The sequence below is a fragment of the Aedes aegypti genome, chromosome 3 (assembly GCF_002204515.2).
Source record: "Aedes aegypti strain LVP_AGWG chromosome 3, AaegL5.0 Primary Assembly, whole genome shotgun sequence".
Classification (NCBI taxonomy): domain Eukaryota; kingdom Metazoa; phylum Arthropoda; class Insecta; order Diptera; family Culicidae; genus Aedes; species Aedes aegypti.
Window position 1 is genome coordinate 162,188,823 of NC_035109.1, and position 19,938 is coordinate 162,208,760.

At 38.8% G+C, this 19,938-nt stretch overlaps 1 protein-coding gene and 1 long non-coding RNA gene across 6 annotated transcripts in view; both read right to left on the reverse strand.

Moving 5' to 3' along the window:
- The window catches only part of LOC110679566 (protein couch potato), a 592,279-nt gene that overhangs the window by 175,545 nt on the left and 396,796 nt on the right, over nt 1-19,938 (reverse strand). The gene's annotated exons all lie outside the window — the stretch shown is intronic.
- On the reverse strand, nt 1,295-19,146 carry LOC110679568. Its single transcript, XR_002502596.1, has 2 exons — nt 18,782-19,146; nt 1,295-1,371 (listed from the first exon to the last, which is right to left on the reverse strand). It is a non-coding gene; the product is annotated as an uncharacterized LOC110679568 (long non-coding RNA).

The following is a 19,938-nucleotide window of genomic DNA, read 5'->3' on the forward strand; positions in this document are numbered from 1 at the left end:
CTAATTTCCATGGAATAAGACATATCGAAGTCTCACCGAGCATGAATCTGACTGAAAACCCCAACTGAGACATATATGTTTCTTTGTATTACACATTCACCACATCATACTCCCAATTGGCAAATATTGATCATAGACCCACAGTTACAATCTGCTTTAGGCCTCCCAAGATCATATTACCCAAATAGACACGCCAAATATAGACAACACTTTTTGCAGCGGGGTTCCTCCTATTTTATGCGATGAAGGCTGTGCGTGGCTGCTGAAAATACATTTCCCCAACCAATGAACAAGTGGAGCTTTACGCGCTGTATCTTCTGTAAATGTTTGCTGACAAATAAAGTAATGCCTGGAATGCTTCGGTCTGCGTTCCTCCTGTTTTGTTGTTCCTTCTGAGATTCATCGAGCGAATGGTGAGAATCATCGTCTCTTCACCACCATCCGCAATAAAATTTGTATCCTAGAGCTTTGCGGTATCTTCCTTGTGGCACTGTAAATTGTTAGGAACGCCTTCCATATTATAAGCCCAGCATAAACAACCGTTTCCCGTTCGCACCACTGCACACAGGATTGATGTGGACCAATCGTGGACAAAATTATGTTCTGCCCTCTAGGTTTTTCTCATGACTAATATCGACTAAAAATGTAACGTATCAAGATTATGATTGAAAAATCAGTTTACTATACACTCCCGTGCATAACTTTGGGTTAACCCCCTAAAAACATACAAAAGTGTTTGGCCATATCTCTTTGATTACACGACCAATTGAAACTCTCTATGGCGCATTCGAAAGGCAATCGTATTTGTACTACTCACTCTTCTGTGCGCTGACAAGAATCAGCAACAGATTGTCGAAGGAAGTGGCTGGAGATGGAAAGTGTACCACCAGTGCTGATCCGACATAGATTGTTGTGGAAATGCAACCACAAGAAATTTGCGGACAATCATTTCAGTGGCTAAAGGCTGTCAAAAGAGCTTCCTTGTGCGAGAAAGTGGGGTGATCAAATGGAAAAGTTCTTCTCTACGGTTGCTGAAGCGGCAAGTTTTTTCTTCCCTCGGCTAACTCATTCCGAAGGAACTGACTGAAGACCGCACTTGAATATCTTCTTCGCTTGACGTTCCCATAAATGGGATAAGGGAAGTACTCGATAGACTAAGAGGAAAAGCGCATTTACTCCCAAACGTCTTATGAGTGGCATACTTCAAATAAATTCAGGGAAAACTTTGCGGCCCTTACCCAAATTATAATCGAAATCCATCATCGGTTTCCCCTTTGGAGGATTGAGATATACATACATCTTGTCATACTTTGAGGACCGTGCTTCTGAGTAATGTTGCGCATATCACATGCGAGGGATGAGCGTACGTACCTGAAATGGAACAGGAGAGAAAGGTAAGACGAGAATTAGAGATGATGGTTTTCCGTTTCAATAAATAATGTTGGAATCGAACTAACGAGGGATCACCGAAAAGAAAGCAACATTTGAAGGATTATCTCTCTCGAAGGTGCCCTGTGATATGTGAAGCCAAGAAACGCATATTTGTTATAGAAGTTTTTGGAGTTGTATAGGATAAAGGTAATTCTGTAAAATCCCGAGAATGCAATATTGATGGAAATAATATGGCTCAATACAAAGTGACTTAATTCGGAGCTGTTTAACTAATATTTAAAGAAAAGATGATAAAAATTCAATATCAATTCATGTTTGAGGATGTAAGTTTCATGTACTTTAAATAAAATAGAACACCACTAGAAATCACTCGGGAATTAATTGACTATATAAAATGACAAGTCAAGTCCCTTTTGAATGCCCAGTGCTGCCTCTCCACCATCGACCCATACATTTAACCACGGTGGCCATTGTACTTACCATTTTCCCCCCTATTAAGTGAAAATTACGCGGAAAAAAGACCCGTGACACGAAAACAATGCAATCAGCAGCAGTGTTGATAAAAGCAATCATAATTGAAAATATCGTGTTTCAATTTCGCTGCGTTCGGTAATTGTCAACTTCTTTGCGATGTTTTATCAATTGTTGGCGAACAGCGTGTTCGGGAAAAGCGTTGGTCAATGAGAGTGCGGGCTGAGGGATTAATCCACGTATAAAAAGTATTTATTGTATCAAAGAATTACTTTCGTTGTTCTAATTAGACAGCTGATTACATGGAGCAAATTTTTACGTGAATGACCATTATCATATTTGCTTTATTAACCCACATTTATTCAACGAAACGCAACAGTTTCAACTGATATCACGTTGCGTTCGGATGGCCAGCAGCAAGTGTCAGGTATTTATATTAAAATGTAATCATTTGTGCGAAAATAAACATTTTCATTAAAACCGGTAACTGAAACGGGCCGATTACCTGGCGGTATTCGGTTTGAATATTAATAACCTTTTCGGAGCATGGTGGGGGTGGCCAAAGGCAGGAAGAACATTGGATATTTTTGCTGACGGTTTTATTTTTACATTCTATCGTATACTTTTTTTTGGTTCCGAAGGATTGCATTTATACACAGCCATCAATTATTTTTGTGTTGTGCAACAATGTCGAACGAAAAAAATGGTTTATCGTATCGTTGATGACATATATTCTTGGAAGGGAAAAAGAAAGCTGAAAGTTTGTTGTCAGTTTCGTGCGGCATTTCCAGCTGCCCTACTTTGACGACAGGTGTTTTTCCAATAGACAGTATGAAGACAGTCCGGAAGTCATGTCTTAAAACGACTAAATTGCACATTCTTGTTTTCTAAAGGATGAAGAGATAGTCAGCGTAATCAATAGTTAAGCTCATACTGTCTTTTTTATTCAAATATTCATTTAACTGACGTGTCAGTGACTGAGGCAATAGACATAAAAACTATAACACAGAGGTTTATTGAATTGCATTCCTATTCTAACAAATCAATTAAATTTGCCAACGCTCTACGGAATCTATACCAAAACCGGGTCCACGTGATTTGATTGCCCTGACAACCAGAAATCACAAAAGAATTTACACAAAAAGACGCTTATTGGTACAATTGCATCGCACCCGCACAACACGGTGAGGGGAATTATGTTATTGAAGAGTTTTCTCATATAAGACGCATGTTTATGAGCTCCCCAGACAACCAGAATTCGCATGAAAGTTCATGTTTATTCATACTAATTACATCAAACTCGCAAAATACCGTTGATAAACTCGTCAGATTGATGAGCTTCCTCGCATAAAACACTACTTTTGTGAGTTCATTTGTAAATTTTGTTTCGGCCCGTACACTCGTACAAAGTAAGTCAAATCAATCCGTAGCAGCTGTCAAATCGACATTTTTTATCATAAGTTAAGTCGCATAAGATCACATGTTAGTTCGGTGGAATATTTATACACTCGCAATGTATGTTATTATTCATCACATAATATATGAACGTATATCGCCTCCACTTAAGTACGTAGAAGGCCTTTTCGCGACATCTTATAGGTGAAATGTTGCACATACAAAGCCTCCAGGTGATTTCGTTATACGTACATTTTGGTTGTCTGGGTCATTAGTACATATTGATTTGTCCCGCATAAACGTTCAAAGTAAGTCAGATCAATCTGTAGCAGCTGTAAAACTACCGATCAATTGGTAATAATACACATTGCGAAAATATAATGCGATTTTACGTCTTTTGGTTGCACATAAATGAAACGAGCCAAATGACGTGAATTTGTGTCACATTTAAAATACGATGGTGTCTAATTCGGAAATTGTCAATCATAGCGGCATCCTTTTCATGTCATTCATCATGTAAAATTACATTTTTCTTTCAATAAATCTTTTAGAACCAATTTTTACGTCATTTCATCACTTACATCATGTGTCATTCAGTCATAATGTGAATTACGTCCGGAGTGATTTTCATCATTGTACAAAATATAAAAATATATCGCCTCCACTTTTGTACGCTCGCCTCTTTTTTACGATATCTTATAAGGAAACTATACTCATATACGAATCGTATAACCTAAAAGGTGATTTCAGTCAGGTCTCCCATTAGACGCCATCTTTCTAAAAATTCTTTGCTCACTAGCGCAGCATAGTGGCAAAATTTCGAAACTTTCGGCTCAACTAATGTAAGCCCTTGTGATACTGAACAACTTTGCCGAAGACACCATCTTTCAAAGTGGTAAGGCTACTGAACTATCCGCAAAACAAAGGTTCTTTGCTCACTAGCGCCGCCTAGTGGCACAATTTCGAAACTTTTGGCTCAAATAATGTTAGCCCTTGTGATACTGAGCCACTTTGCCGAAGATGCCATCTTCCTAAGATGTCAGGCTACTGAGCTACGCGCCAGTCGAGGATCTTTTCGGGTTGGAAACTTTCTCGACTCCTAGGGCATAGAGTATCTTCGTACCTGCCACACGATACACAAATGCAAAAATGGTCAATTGGCAAAGAAAGCTCTCAGTTAATAACTGTGGAAGTGCTCATAAGAACACTAAGCTGATAAGCAGGCTTTGTCCCAGTTGGGATGTAACGCCAGAAAGAAGAAGAAGATAATTTCCAATACTTACAACCTGAATGAGGTATGAATGAGCCCTGCATAAGAGGTAAGATACCTCAAATAATACTTTCTGCATATTCTACAAATACCAAGCTGATGATTAGATGAGGTATTGTAATACCTTAATAATACTTGATGGATTTTCATATAAAAGTGAAATTTTTCAATAGTAGTTCAATACCTCCAGCAGTCCTCAAAAGCTAACGAACACCAAAATGAAGTATTTTTATTTTTTTTCCAAATACCATTATAATACCAAAATAAGGTATTGATAACTAAACGATACCTAATTGTGGTATGATACCAAAATATGGTATGCATAAGTTATTGCGAGTTATTCTTTCCTCTTCGGGTACTGAGCCATGCGCAAAACAAAACCTCAAGGGTGGCTTATTACTAATGCTAATTCGTTGCAAATTTCAAAAATTTCAATTCGTTTCAATTCGATTCGAATCGATTCAGAAACGTCGATGCAAAGGATTCGATCAAATCGATGAATTACAGATCAATAAGAGCAGTATAAAAATAAAAAGAAAATCGATTCTGTAACATCGATGTTATGGACAAATTTGCCCAACGCTAATTGTGGTAACTACTCCCATGAAAATGGGGGGATTGGAAGCAAAGGGGTGTAGTTTTGAGAAAATCTACTTTGAATTTTGAAATTTTTCATTCTATACGAATTGTATGAGAGTTAAAAAACAAGCCAATCTGGTAAAAACTGCGTTATTTTTTTCTGTTGAGCGGAAAAATCATCTCATCAACTCAAGTCAAAACCGATCAACATGTCACTTACAATCCTTTGCATTTGAACTTCTTTGTGCGGGAAAAATCGATCTACCAGACAGTTACAGGTTCTATCGAACCACACTGGACAAAAGAAAAGAAACAATTGAGTCGCTGAGGAAGGTCCCAAAAGAACCGAAACGTTGAACAAAATAAAATAAATGTTTTTTTTTATTTCGTCAAGACTGAAAAGCCAATCCATCATCAACAAAAAACTACAGTCGAACAACCAAGATTGGTTTTACGGCAGCAGATCCGTCAACGAATAAAGGACAACTATTGGATAGTCGGAACTGAGTGTTGAGAATTGAGGATGAGTTCTTCAACTACAGCCTGATCAGCATATATGCGTCAACGAACGACATGAAGGATGAGTTCTAAAACGGAGAGTGCCCAAAACAAGATGTCAAGACAGTCATCGGCGATGCAAATGCGCACATTAGGAAAGAAGACTTCTTCCGACCAGTGATTGGAATGTAAAGCCTCCATTCCGTTACCAATGATAATTATAATTCGCTGCTGCTAGAGGGATGGCAATCAGCAGTCCTTACTTCACATGAAAGAATATCCGCAAACACATCTGGCAAAACACGAGGGGCGATGCCTTCTTCCGAATAGACCGCATGCTGGTAGATGGGCAACATTTCAGGACCTTTCGAGGCTCTGATGTCGACTCGGAGTATTATCTCGTTGTAGCTAAAAATCTGGCGCGGTTACCTAGCGCCACGAGTTCCAGAACTAACGGGAACGCTGGGCTTCAAAATCCAACTCTTGTCGACTAATGAGGTAGCTGCATCCACGACAATAACGGCGTGAGAGGTGATTGACACTGGTCAACGACGAAGACAAAACGACTGGTCCGATAAAGAGTGCCAAAGAGTGACAGACGTTATGAATGTTGCCAGAGGCCGTATGCTTTGGCCGGTACCTGACAGAGCAGAGAGTGGTACAGTGCAGTGAGAGCCGAATAAAATTGAATCCACTGAAGAAAGAAGAGGCAGCACGAAGAAAGTGTGGTAGCTGAAGCTCAAGATAGCATGAACCGAAGCGATATACGGAGATTTCATGCAACGGTTTATGGCACGCGGCGAAATACCGTACTAGTGTGCCCGCCATGTGCAATGATCAAGAAGGGAATTTTCTGACCGATAAAACGGCGATGGCTGCCAGGTGGAAGAAGCACTTCTAGCAATTTTTGAACGGTGAAAATGGAAATATAGCTATGATGATGTTGACGACCAAGCTGTGGATCCAACTACCACACGAGAAGTTTAAAACACTAGCAGCGAGCTCAAGAACTTCAAGGCTGCTTGAAAGAACGATATCCCGTTCAATCTTCTCAACCACGGAAGTGAGCAGCTTTACCAGTCAATTTACCGAGATCTCCTGGAGGTATGGAAGAGAGAAAAAAGGCCTACCAGTTGGTTAGATGGCATCATACGCGCAACGTACAAGTAAGGGCACAGATTGGAGTGTGCAAAATACAGAGGAATTACCCTACTGAATTTGGCGTACAAAATATTATCACGCATCCTGTTTAACAGACTGATACCGCTCGAGGGTCCTTCTTCGGCGAATACCAGATTGGTTTTTGTGAGAGCTGCTCGACAACGGATTACATTTTTACCTTGCGAATCGTCCTAGATAAACTCCAGGAGTATTACTAGCAAATTTACCACTTGTTCATCAAATTTAGGGTGGCATACGACTCAGTGAAAAGAAATGAGCTGTGGCAGGAACATGGTTTTCCGGCGAAACTAATTAGGCTAATACGTGCTATGCAGGATGGTTCAAAATCAAATGTTCGAATTGCAAACGAGGTGTCAGCCCCGGATTAGACTCGACTCTACTGAGAAGTCGAGTCTAGTACACGATGCTGGAGACGGCTTCACAGTTTGCGTCGAAATATGCTTATCTGTCGAAAAAAAGTTATGATTCACAAAAAAAAAGTAATTCGTATCACCAAACTCATGTTCTTTTTGGTACACAAAATAAATCCCTGTACGAACAGTAATTGGCTTTCATACACTCGAGAATTAATCGCTTTAATATTGCCAATCAAGCAACGTAGCCTTTATTATTCCCCCTGCTAATATCTCAGTTAAAATTCCTAACAAGCTTGTCACCTCGGGTATCCTCACCATGCCACCGCGCCGCACCGAGACACAGAGTTAGCGAAATTCCACGAATTCCTTTCGCCGGCAGCAACCGGGAAGATCAAGTTCATGTCCGGCAACAAGGTGCCGTAGCGTCACATACCGTGCGCTTAGTTAGGCACCCCTCGTCCAAGGTCCCTGAACTTCCCGTTTCGCACCATCAGAATGGTAGAATGGTTCCGTTACAAAGTTTTCACATGGCATCCTTTCGTTCGCGGAAGCGCATAAAAGCCACCCCACGGACTTCGAACCGAACGGCGAACGGTCGCACAGTGGCGGAAAGTCAGGACAAAATCTAAAAAAAAATGATGTCCATATACCATATTCAAAATAAGCTTTCAACGCACCCGCGATCCTGATATGAAAGTTATTTGGCAGGATCTGCAAAAAGAAATTAGGAAACGGTTTTTCAATTGAGTAACGAGGCAGCATTTTGGGACCAATGTCATACAATATTTTCACAACTGACTTACTTGAGTAGTCATGTAGTCAAGTTGAGTTACCTAAAGGATGTCAAAAATCTTTGGATGCGGTTGACACAGACCTCTTTGCCAAATGACGAAGCCTGCGTGTCATCTGTAGTAGTAGATTGCAAAAAAGTGTGGATATTATTTCTTTATACTTGCAAAAATGGAAGATTGTCACGATGAGAGGTATTCCAATAAATTGGTCAGATGAAGTTAGATCTAGGGCTCATGCAAGATAAAAGTTTAACTTTCAAAATTCACATTGACGGCATTTGAGCAAATGAAACTTTAAGCCATTTTGGACAGTTTTAAGGTTTTGTCCGTCTTTTGTAATTACGCCTGCCACTGTGGGTCGTGTCGACGTTGCTGTCAAGTCAGTGGAAAACGGCGAAATTCCTGTCTGCCACCCTGGAGGCAAGTTTTTGCTCCGACATCTTCTCGGGCGGAAGAGCTGCAAAATGAACTTGTGAAAAATTGATGATTTTGGCGAACTCGTCCCGTAAAGTGATGGCTCTGGGGTCGGCTCGGCGTTCCATGGTGATGCTCTGGATGCTGGCTGGCTGCATTGCTGGACAAATTGAGGGTAAGTGAGATTCCTGGGCGGTAAATGGATTGTTTCTTCCCATTGGGCGAAGGGTGCCAATAGAGAGTGCGCTAGGAATGCCTGTCCAGTGATGTTGGTCACAGGGCGGAGGGATGTCAGGATCAGTCAGAAAATTAAAATGTTGAAATGTCAAATGTGTTCCCGGTGTTTTGCTTTTGTGCTGGTCATGGCCATGAGAGATGGGAAAGTTGTGGAAAGCTGACAGCTTTTTTTGTGTGACTTGTGGGATTGTTTTTATTATTTGAAGAGTTGTTTAAGCATGAACTAGTACCACAATTTTCAAATGATAATCAATTATGCTTTTCGGCTACGCCTAATTGATTATACCATACAGTCGATTCTCCACCAGCTCAAATGATGATCTTTTAGTCTTCGAACGTTGGATGCTAAGAACGATCTTTGGCGGTGTGCAGGAAAACGGTGTGTTGTGGCGAAGGATGAACCACGATCTCGCCCAACTCTACGACGAACTCAGTATCCAGAAGGTGACCAAAGCTGGAAGGATACGATGGGCAGAGCATGTTGAAAGAATGCTGGACAGCAACCCTGCAAAGATGGTGTTTGCTTCGGATCCGGTTAATACAAGGAGCGCAGTGAACTAGGTGGGCGGATCAAGTGCGTATCGATTTGGTGATCATGGGGAAGAACCAAGGATGGAGAGATGCGGCAAGTGTGCATCGTACCTTCGTGCTGTGCGTACACGAATTCTCTCTGCTCTTGGAAGTTTTTTAAAAACTACCTAAAGCAATAAAACAGTGCTTTTCAGTGCTAAAATTAACAACGGTACTTTTCAGTGCTACTAAAACAGTATTTTTCAGTACTATTTTTTCTACTATTGATCCCTTTACGATCCTTGTTTGGACCGTGCCTTCGATTTTTTGTTGGACCCGTTGGCCAAAGCTAGTGGTTGTAATCCTTCTTGGACACCGTCTTGCGAAAAAACCTCTTAGGAAGTCTCGTCTTCTTTCGTTTATTCACTAAACATGGTTGTAACTTCAAACAAAAGGAAGGGTGAATCTCTGAATTCACAACCTCCTTTCAAAAAATTGAGATTTCAAACTGTCACTGAACGTGGCAAGAATGGAAGAAAGGACGTTTTTCCGGAACGCGAACTTTCTTCCAAGGGTTAAATTGATAATGTTAGTAATTGCATCGAAATGAGCAATTAGTGCGATGCTCTAGACAAATTTTCCGAACACCAAAACGAAGCAGTCTCTAGCCCAGGCTCTTTGATTCAAGTGAGGAAACAAAGAGTGCCGCCTATCATGGTCAGTTGGTCCAAATTTGCTGGATTTAGTCAGGAGATCTTGAACTCCATTAGGGACATTCCATCGCAAAGAAAGGAGACTGTCGCGTTTTGCCAGAAACTCTTAAAGATCGCGAACTTCTTCTCAAACATCTTGAAGAGAAGAAGCACATTTTTTTTACTTATGACGACATAACTGAACGTATGTTCAAAGTCTTGAAAGGTCTCTCAAGTGACTATAAGTCACCTGAAGAGATCAGAAATGGAATAAATGATTGACTTGGATTTTCCCCAGTTCAAGTAATCATTATGAAAAAAAATCCCAAGCTGGCATTGTTCAGAAAGGGCTTTCTCAAGAATATTATTTATTTCACTTCAATAAAAAAAGATCTAACCAATATTAAAGCTTTAGAAAGAGCAAAACTTGTGTTCGATGTCCGTGTGTCATGGGATCATTTCCAGAAACCTGGAGGAAATGACCAGAACCCCACTCAGTGCCGTCGGTTCCTAAAGTGGGGTCATGGAACCAAAAATTGCCGCATGGATGCTAAATGCATGATTTGCGAAGGTTCTACTCACGCCAAGGACGTCTGTCCAGTGAAGAAAGATACCGTTAAGTTCATATGCGCCAATTGCAAGGGCAATCATAAGTCCAATTTTTGGGCTTGCCCTTCGCGTAGGCGAGTCGTTGAGGCTTGTGCCAGGCAGATGAAAAATAACATTCGTTACGATAACGGTCGTTTCCGGAATTTGCCTGGTAGAGTATCGAACAATGCTCATTATTCAGTTAACGATCGCTTGATCAAGAATCTTAGCCATCAGGAAGATCATAATCATGCTCATTAACAAACTAAATCTAATCCGTCGGGTAGCCATTCGAATCTTTTAATTTCGAATGTATCTACCCACGGAAAATCCTTTGCCGATATCGTAGCAGGAAATTTGAACTCCTCCCCTATTAGTACTATGAGTACCAATTCTACTTGTTTCAAATCAAATGGAAAAACCCTGCCGCCACAGGTAACATCTATTCCGCCTTATCGTCTACCAAAAATTGTAACGGAAAATCATCAGAAAAAGTACCCACTTCAATTGAATCAAATGATTGATGCAATGTTCAAAGCCCCCACTATGACTAAAGCAGTCCAAGTTGGTGTAAAATTTATTGGATTACGTTTTTCTAATGGATCCTATAAATAATAATTTAAATATTTTAAATTGGAATGCTCGATCTCTGAATGGTAAAGAGGATGAGCTGTTCAATTTTCTTATTGTTAATAACGTGTATATAGCAGTTATTACTGAATTACATGTGAGGGAGTTGCAATCATCATTCATAGGCGTATAAAACATCAACTGTTTTCGTCATTTGAAACAAAAGTTTTTGAAACTTTAGGTGATTCAGTTGAAACACAGCTTGGTAAATATACTTTCTTAGCTGCCTATTTGTCTTTTCAATGCTCTGGACAGTAAGTTAATTTGCTCCTATCTGACTTGCAAAAATTGACTCACAATAAGACGAAATATTTTGTCATTGGTGACTTTAATGCTGCATCTGTCATGGAATAATTCTCAAAGTAATTCCAACGGCAGAATTTTATTTGATGAGTGCTCTTCAAGATATTTCTCAATTCAATACCCTGATAGCTCTTGTGTTTTTTTTCTCTTCTAGAAATCCATCTACGACTGATTTGATATTAACCGACTTTACCCAAGTAACAATTTTATAATAAATCTTCGAGCTGTTTAGTAGAATACCTATAAGTAGATGAAAAAACCGAATTTAGTACTATACCATTTAATTCCACTAGAGTTTGTATCCTTTGACAGATACGCGTATTTCGACCTCAACTGTAAGGCCGTCTTCAGTGTCGTGTACTAGACTCGACTCGACTCGAAGTCGAGTCTAGTACACGACACTGAAGACGGCCTTACAGTTGAGGTCGAAATACGCGTATCTGTCAAAGGATACAAACTCTAGTGGAATTAAATGGTATAGTACTAAATTCGGTTTTTTCATCTACTTAACAATTTTAGTTTTACGAATTACTTCCAGGGTGCTATAAATAAACGACCATAAAACCATGGTCAAGGCACTGTTGTCTTCATCGCATCCCCCAAAACCTCTTGTAGATTAGAACGTGACTAGTTGGCCCACTCTGAAAGAGGCTATGAAGTGTATAATTATGTCACACGAATAAAGCAAAATAGCATTTATGGTAGCTATTTTGAGGCCACCTGTTCTAGATGAATGTCGCTTCATCTTGAAAATGATTTTATCATAACGTTGAGCTTGCCGGTTTTTTTCCAACGTAAACAAAAGAAAATAAGATTGAAAACATGGCTGTGATAGTTTATTTCTTAGTGCTAATTATTTGAAGTGATTTATTTGAATATAGTGCCTAAATCTTTAGTGCCGAGTGTGATTTACTGTAAAATATGATGAGAAAGAAGTAAATTTGCCTGTGCTCCCTCTGAAAGTGGCAAATTTCTAGTTATTTAGTATTTGATAAAATAAACCGCTAGGCGAAGAATTGAACATTTCTTGGTTTGATTGGGCAGTAATTGTGCTTTAAATTATATTCAATTAGTTTAATCATCACACCATAGCATCTGATAAGTGAATTCATGGAGATAATATTATTTGAAAAAGTGAAATTGTGGCAACCTGAGTGAAATTAATATGGCGGAATCATAATTGATAGAGTGTCATCAACAAATGCTGTTTTGTCATCATAAATACACAAATAAGGGCACACTGTTATGATTCGGCATTTGCAGATGTAAAATTGCTTCAACAAATGCTGATTGAAGATGATTCAGCTTTTTTTCGCTTTTTATGGCAACCAAGCAGCATTCAACAAAGTTTGCAGTTTGCGTACGCTATTATGGAGAATATACGCAAAAAAATGAAAACGGGCATTAGTTCGTCGGGAATAAGTGTTCGCAATGCATTGCAATGCATTCGTAATGCATCTGAAGAGTCCAAATATCGATTTGAGAGGTATAAATAAGGTAAGTTATCAAGATTAAAGTGCAAGTCAATCAGTTTAAAAGCAGCTTTTATGGCAACAAGGTGTATTATATCAAGCTTTTATCATAGCCGTCACAAATAAGTGTCACTCAGCCACCACTAGCAGTTTAAATTACATGGAATATCCAATGTTGAAACATTGACACAAATGTCAAATAAAATAAACAATGATTCCAGGTAAAAATCGTCTCAATCTTCTATTGCCACGATTAATGCGTTATATATTTAGGTTAAGTTAGGTTAGGTATATTGAAATCGTGTTTTTTTTTCTCTTCGAAGCAGGTGACATCAACTCACCTGTAAATAATCTGAAGTTCTACGGCAAATGAAATATAATATGTTGTTAACAAAATGTTAATAAAATCTTAAATTTGTTTTACAAAATTAGGATGATAGTGTGGTCTAACACAGAACACTTAGATATTAGAAATTAATGTATGTTTGAAATGATACTAATAAAGAAATTAAAAAAAAAATGAGAGATGCGGCCACGAACCGAGTAGTGTGGCGTGAAATTGTCGATAAAGTGTTATCTGTTTAGATGTTAACTAAATAAATGAATGAATTTTGAGCATTTGTATGATGGTATTAAATGATAGTCTAAAAATGTCTACACTTTACCCGACCACCAGTTCCGGTCCGATCTTACATTCGATGCTCCTGCAAATCGAAATGAAGATCGTGAAATTTTAACTTACTTTGTATGATACATGGAACAAACATCATACAAAGTTATCTTCCCCTAAATACTGTTCTACTAGTGTCTCCACGCTTCGCATCCAGATGTTTATTCATCGTAATGAGGGAAACATCTTCATCTCACTTCCGGACCAACAATGACTTCTCTCCACACGAAACTCCAGGATACTCCCCATCATCCATTCCATCTCTTAATACCCACCCACTCATCTCTCCAACTCTGCCGCGAAGGGCACCAGCCAGCATAACAATAATGAATATGTTACGTACTCATTAGGAGACACTGTCGCACTGCCTCTTCGCGGAGAGTAATGGATCCCGGCCAAATCGCTCCTAACGACACCCATCTTTCTCTGCTAAAGCAGCAACAACATCCCGCATCCAAACACGACCAGTGTCAGCCGCGGTGCACAGGGGTACAGTTTTCTGAGAAACTGACAAAATTTAAAATTAAAAACCGGTTTTAGTTGAAATATGAGTTGAACTTTCATCTACAATACCAGATAGTTGTCAACACATAATAAGCTTTCAAAAGAAAATAATTTGTCCAAAAAATCTAAATCGTGCTTAAAAACTTGATTTTATTTTTTTTTAATTAAAAATCATTCAAACTACACAAATTGCTCCTCACGAAGAATCTTGCTCGAATGTCCTTCTAAGTCTTTGAAATAAAATTGAAAAGAGTCCTTATCCCTTAGTTTATCAAAATATTTTTTTTATGTTGAGAACTTCAAAATGTTTGAAAAATAACAATTTCCCTAAAATGTTGTTGTATGAAAACCAAAATGTGATAACTATGTTCGAAATAAGGTCTGCTGCTCTGAAACTTGTTCCACAGCTCTTCTCATGATCAAAACTAGTGAAATTTGAAGAATACGTCACTTTTGCCATGGTTATTCGAAACTGGACCGCTGTGCGGCGTGTTAATGGTGGTGGCGGTGGATTTTCCGCATTCGGTTCATGAAAAGGTAAACTGAGCGTGTAAACGTCTTCCGACTGCTTTTCGCCGCGTGCTTCTAGAGATGACGACAGAGATGAGAAACAAATAGGAAAAATTTGAAAGTCGTTATTCTGTGGCATTGCATCGCATGTCGGAGAGTTTTTACTGTACAGATACTGAAGATTGTTTTGAGATTTTTTTTATCTTGAACGTCGCTAAAAAATAGCCGTGGCGTTAAATGTGCAGCTACATATTCAGCAAGAATAAGCTGAGGGTCTTGAGTTTGAGACAATTCTCTCGACTGTGATTAACAGTAATAATAGCTCTCAGTTAATAACTCTGGAAATGCTTATTTTTTTATAAGCAGGCGAAAGCAACTCACCTGTGAAAATTCTGAACTGCTACGTCAAATGAAATGTAATATGTTGTTAACAAAATGTTAATAAAATCTTGATTTTGTTTCACCAAATTAGGATAGTGTTGTCTAACACAGAACACCTGGATATAAGAAATGAATGTAATGTTTGGAATGATACTAATAGAAAAAAAAGTGGAAGTGCTCATAACAATACTGATGGGACAAAGCCAGGAAGAAGAAATAAGAAAAAAGGATATGGAGAAATTTCGAAAACAGCTGCTGAAGAGAATACATCAAACTGATGACTAGGAGAAATATTTGCATAGTATCCAAACATGTATGTGCTTTTTTTTAGTTCATTATGGTATAGTCCAGTAAAATTCTGCAAAATCCTTAAATGAAAATGGGCAAAAGTGCATTTAGCAGTTTTTTTTTGTTGAAGCTTGAGTAATAAGAATTTGTGATGCATTTTGAACATCATTTCATTACAATTTACGGGTGTAAGATATTTGGTATTTTTGTGATTTCTCGTATAAACCTTTAACGTCTTTATGAAGAAAATATGGAAGATGGGGTTTTAAAACCTTGTCGTTATTTGAGCCACCCAAATGCACATAAAATCAAAGCGTCGTGTCTCCAAGCAGAAGTCTGCAGTCTATCACGACCAACATGTGCTTATCAGCTTCACTTCGAAGGACCATTTCCGACAAAAAGGTGGCGTGGGTGCGTCAAATTTGTCGCATATATTTGAAAACGGTATGCTGTGGCTTTGGTTTCTACTGGCACTCCACCATTGCGTTTCCTACGGGAGATCCGGCTAGAAACTTTCCCAGATGCACAATGATATTGTTTGTTAGTGCTGCCAGCTTCGGTTGTCCATTATTGTCAATATCTACCTCCGCACCGGAAACTGCCAAACTGCCGTCCGAGAGCACCGTGAATGAATGGCAACTCGAGTCGGAATGCGAACGAATGATGACGTGAGAAGTTGTTCTCCTGAAAAGTTTCTCAATTTCCAACTACAGAGTGAATACGTAGGCAGATGGCGTCGGAGCACTTTTCTGACTGGATGCAAAAGTTGTTGTTTGATTCGAGACACACTCTGGCGCTCGATGTTGATGTTGTTGTGGAAACTTGTTGAAATGATGTGCTGCATTAAAACGCATAATTTGCCCATAGTAGATAAAACACAAAAATTGACATTTTGGGACGAGAAACATTGAAAATTCGATTTTTTTCTGAACTATACGCTCATGAGCTACAGATATGTTGCAGAACTAATGTTAGCCAACCAATCTTTGAATTCAGAGGTCACAGATCTATTTTAGTTTTGGAACAAATCATCTGTGTTTTTTTGTATTATTTGTCGATATAAACAGAGAAAACTGATTTTTAGTTTTTAAATTTGCTCAATTTTTGCTAAGGCTTGAGCCTGGTGATTCTTTTGACATAATGCTGATTATGAGTGGCGCATCCGCGTTCGAAACCATAGATAGGACAACCGTTGGCAAATATTGTGTGCACTGTGAAGCTAAGAAAATATTGAACCGTATGGAATCTGTAAATTGAAAGTGACTATATTTGAGCCCAAACACTAAGGAGTGTAAGTAACGTTTTGGTCTGTTTTGAGTTTAGTATTATAAGAAAATCTATTGTATCCAAGCATTCCAACGGTTTTTAGTAGATTTTCACGTCCAACAGAAAAAATAACATAATTAGTAGAAGTTTGTTCTATTTTTTGCTCCCATACAATTTTTATGGAAGACGAAATTGGTGGTCTAATGGCTACCGCTTCTGCTCCATAAGCAGAAGGTCATGGGTTCAATCCCAGGCCCGTCCTTTTCCTCGTACTTTGTAGTTGTATATCTCTCACTTGCTTCTATCTTCTATACTTAATCTATCACACTCAAACTATTCGTTCATAGCAAGGCCACAGTCTGAAATAAATCTAAATATACACCGATCGATCTGAAACTGTAGGGAATTTAAATTGACGCTTATATTGAGTTGTTCGGTAATCCAATCCGCATGGTTATTGAATTAATAAACTTATTGCGCGTGGTAAAGATGGACAAATTATGGGTGAAATTATGAAAAAAAATCACGTGCTCGGCTGGGATTTGAACCCAGGACTCTTGTATGCTAGATGAGCGCTTTACCAACTAATCTGCCGAGCCACTTGGTTACCCAATAGAGATGCGGCCACAAACCGAGTATTGTGGCATAAAATTGTTAAATTAGTGTTATCTGTTTAGATGGTTACTAAATAAATGGATTACTAAGCATGTGAAATACGGCAGGCTTCAGTGGGCTGGTCACTTAGTGCGAATGCCGGAAGAAAGAATTGCGAAATAATATTCAGCAGGGAACCAGGTGGCGGTTGACAACTTCGTGGAAGGCCATGAACACGCTGACTGTACGCAGTGGAAGAGTATCTGGCGACCCTTAACGTTCAGGGCAACGGGATGAATAGCGCTCAAGACCAACGAAGGTTGGGTTCATTGTACTTCTCAACAAAAATATATGCGCGACAACCTTTTTTAACGAATCAGATATGTAATCATATTCAAATAGAAAATAGCCTAGATGTCCTGGAAAATCAAAGGGGGGAGCCCGGTTGGAGCGTTTTATTACCGAGCTTCTCTTTACTATTGTCAGAACCCGACAACTGAAAAGGAGAACTCACAAATTTACATATAGAAAAATAAATCAAACATTATACAAAATGTACTCATAATGATAACAAAAAATACATACATCAATCAACGTACTAAACGATTAGCAGCAATTGTTTTGATTTTATTAATTTTTGGGTGATATTTAAATAAAATTTATTAAACAAATGCCATACCAATGAAACGAAAACAATTTCCTAATATTTAAATTCAATGTCAGGAGAAGCGGTACTAAACCCCAAGAATGTTAATAATGAAGGAATAGTTATCTAAAACCCAAAAAAATCTGATTCATTAACTAGTTTTCTCGGATTTTGCTATATCCCTTTAATGTATGTCCAAATCAAACAATAGATAACGAAATTATTATTATTGCTTTCAGTGAAGCAACAATCACAAAGTATCAGATCTAAATAAATTGCTCTACATGGTTTTTCACTTCCGTCATAATCTCAAGCTTAGGTGCAATCCAACGGAATGTTATTTCAGTTTTTCATACTGATTCCAATCCGGTAGTCCGTAAATTATTTCTCATTTGCGCAAACTTTGTCTTTCAGACCGCAAAGACAGGAAAACAACGAAACGTCGTCGTCGTCGTCGTCGTCGTCGTCTTACTGTCAGGCCCATCATCACGCGTGCCATCTTCAACAAGTTTTTTTTTTACGCTCCTGCCATCAACCGTCTGTGCAAACAACACGGAGGACGACTTCGCTTTATTGCCGTCATCAACATCCAGGAGCAGAACGGGAGAGATATTTAAGAGTATAATAATATGAAAATTGGAAATATAAATTTTATTAGGTCCGTAAATAAGCGAAACGCTCCGCTAAGCGCAATGAGGACTTGCGGAAAGTCTTCTTTTTTCACCGAGCTCATTTGCACAAGTACTATTTTCCACCACGTCGGAATCGAAAAGCGTAAGCTTCTTTCGAGTAGTTTTGCTTGGGCAGTCCGAACGGAACATCCACTATCATCTTTTGAGAAAGGCACTTTCGGCGAGCAGCCGGGAAAAGAGCCACGAAACCCTCGGCGAGGTGCCGTTTTATTGCTCGTGTGCCTGATAATTACGCCAATCTAGATAATAAGGCTAGCGAAGACGAGACGACGGATTTTATGGCAGTTTAAATTAGTATGATCCTGCAAGGAATTCCAAGCATGGTGCGAAAATTTCAAGCAAGGGGGGGGGCTCCTTCTTTGTCCTGCTGTTGGCTGATACAGCTTAAGTCTTGACGGTGAGTGATTTGATTTCCGGGAGGAATTTAATTACGCGAAATCTGTTACTTACTAGACGATAATCTGGGTGTTAGCAGTGTGGTGTAATACAAACCTGTAACGAAAGAAAAGAATGTTGATTTAAAGCGAGGGCAATTTAAGTTGATTGACTGCTTGGAGAGATAGGAGAGGTTATTGAGTGTGAACGATTTCCAGCTTCCGATATCTGTTTAACCTTGAATGTAAGAATTATTGTATGACTGTTGATGGCATTATTGCTGATCTGTTTTAATCAAATGGAACAGATTAAGACGATGCAATGAAACATATTTTTCGAAAGAAAATTCGAGGAGAGAAGCTGAAATCAGCAGCGACAACATGAGCGTAAGAATTTGCTCGGGTTTTCCCATTCGATTGGAGTATCGACGGAAGAGCATAAGCTTGTGAATGAGAATAAATATAATTTTCCGGATGGGTAATCAAGCAAGCGATCTTTCACTGAAAAATGAGAATTGCTGGAGATTCTACCTAGGGAACTCCGGCTACAAAAACGATGGCGTTCATCTGTCTGGTACGAACTTCAACGATTCATTTGCGAGAAGGGCAATCCCAAAAGTAAGAATTATAGTTGCTTCAGCGATTCGTCCATACAAATTGTTGGTATCTTACTTCTCAGGACAGACGTCCTTAGCCTTTCACAGTTTCCATTGATTGGTAATAACGTGTGAAGTTCTCTTATATATATCTTGGATTCTTCTAAGACTTCCTTCTAAGAATTTAATTTTCTTTAGCCAATGATTTTTCAAAGTTATGAACACCTGCGAATTCCACTAGAAATATCTTCATCGAAATACCTCTTAGAAATTCCTTCTTACTTAAACATTGAAAAATCATTGAAATGTTTGACTTTTCGTTCAAGTATTCCTACGTAAATCTTTTCAGAGTTTCCTTTAGGATTTAGTTTTTATATTCTTTTACAAATTGCCACCACGACTTTTTCAAATCTGTGTGAAATAAATTTCAAAATCTGCAATTCTTTCAGGCATGAACATCCCATAAAGCCGCAATTCTAATTGAATTGAGATTCACCATTAATTTCTTCTTGGAATACTTCACAATTTTTACCCTTCTTATCAATCCAGTAGTTTCATCAAGTACTACACCTGGGAAAACTTCAAAAATTCTTTAAGACTTTGGAAATATTCAAAATATTTAATGGAGTTTATGAAG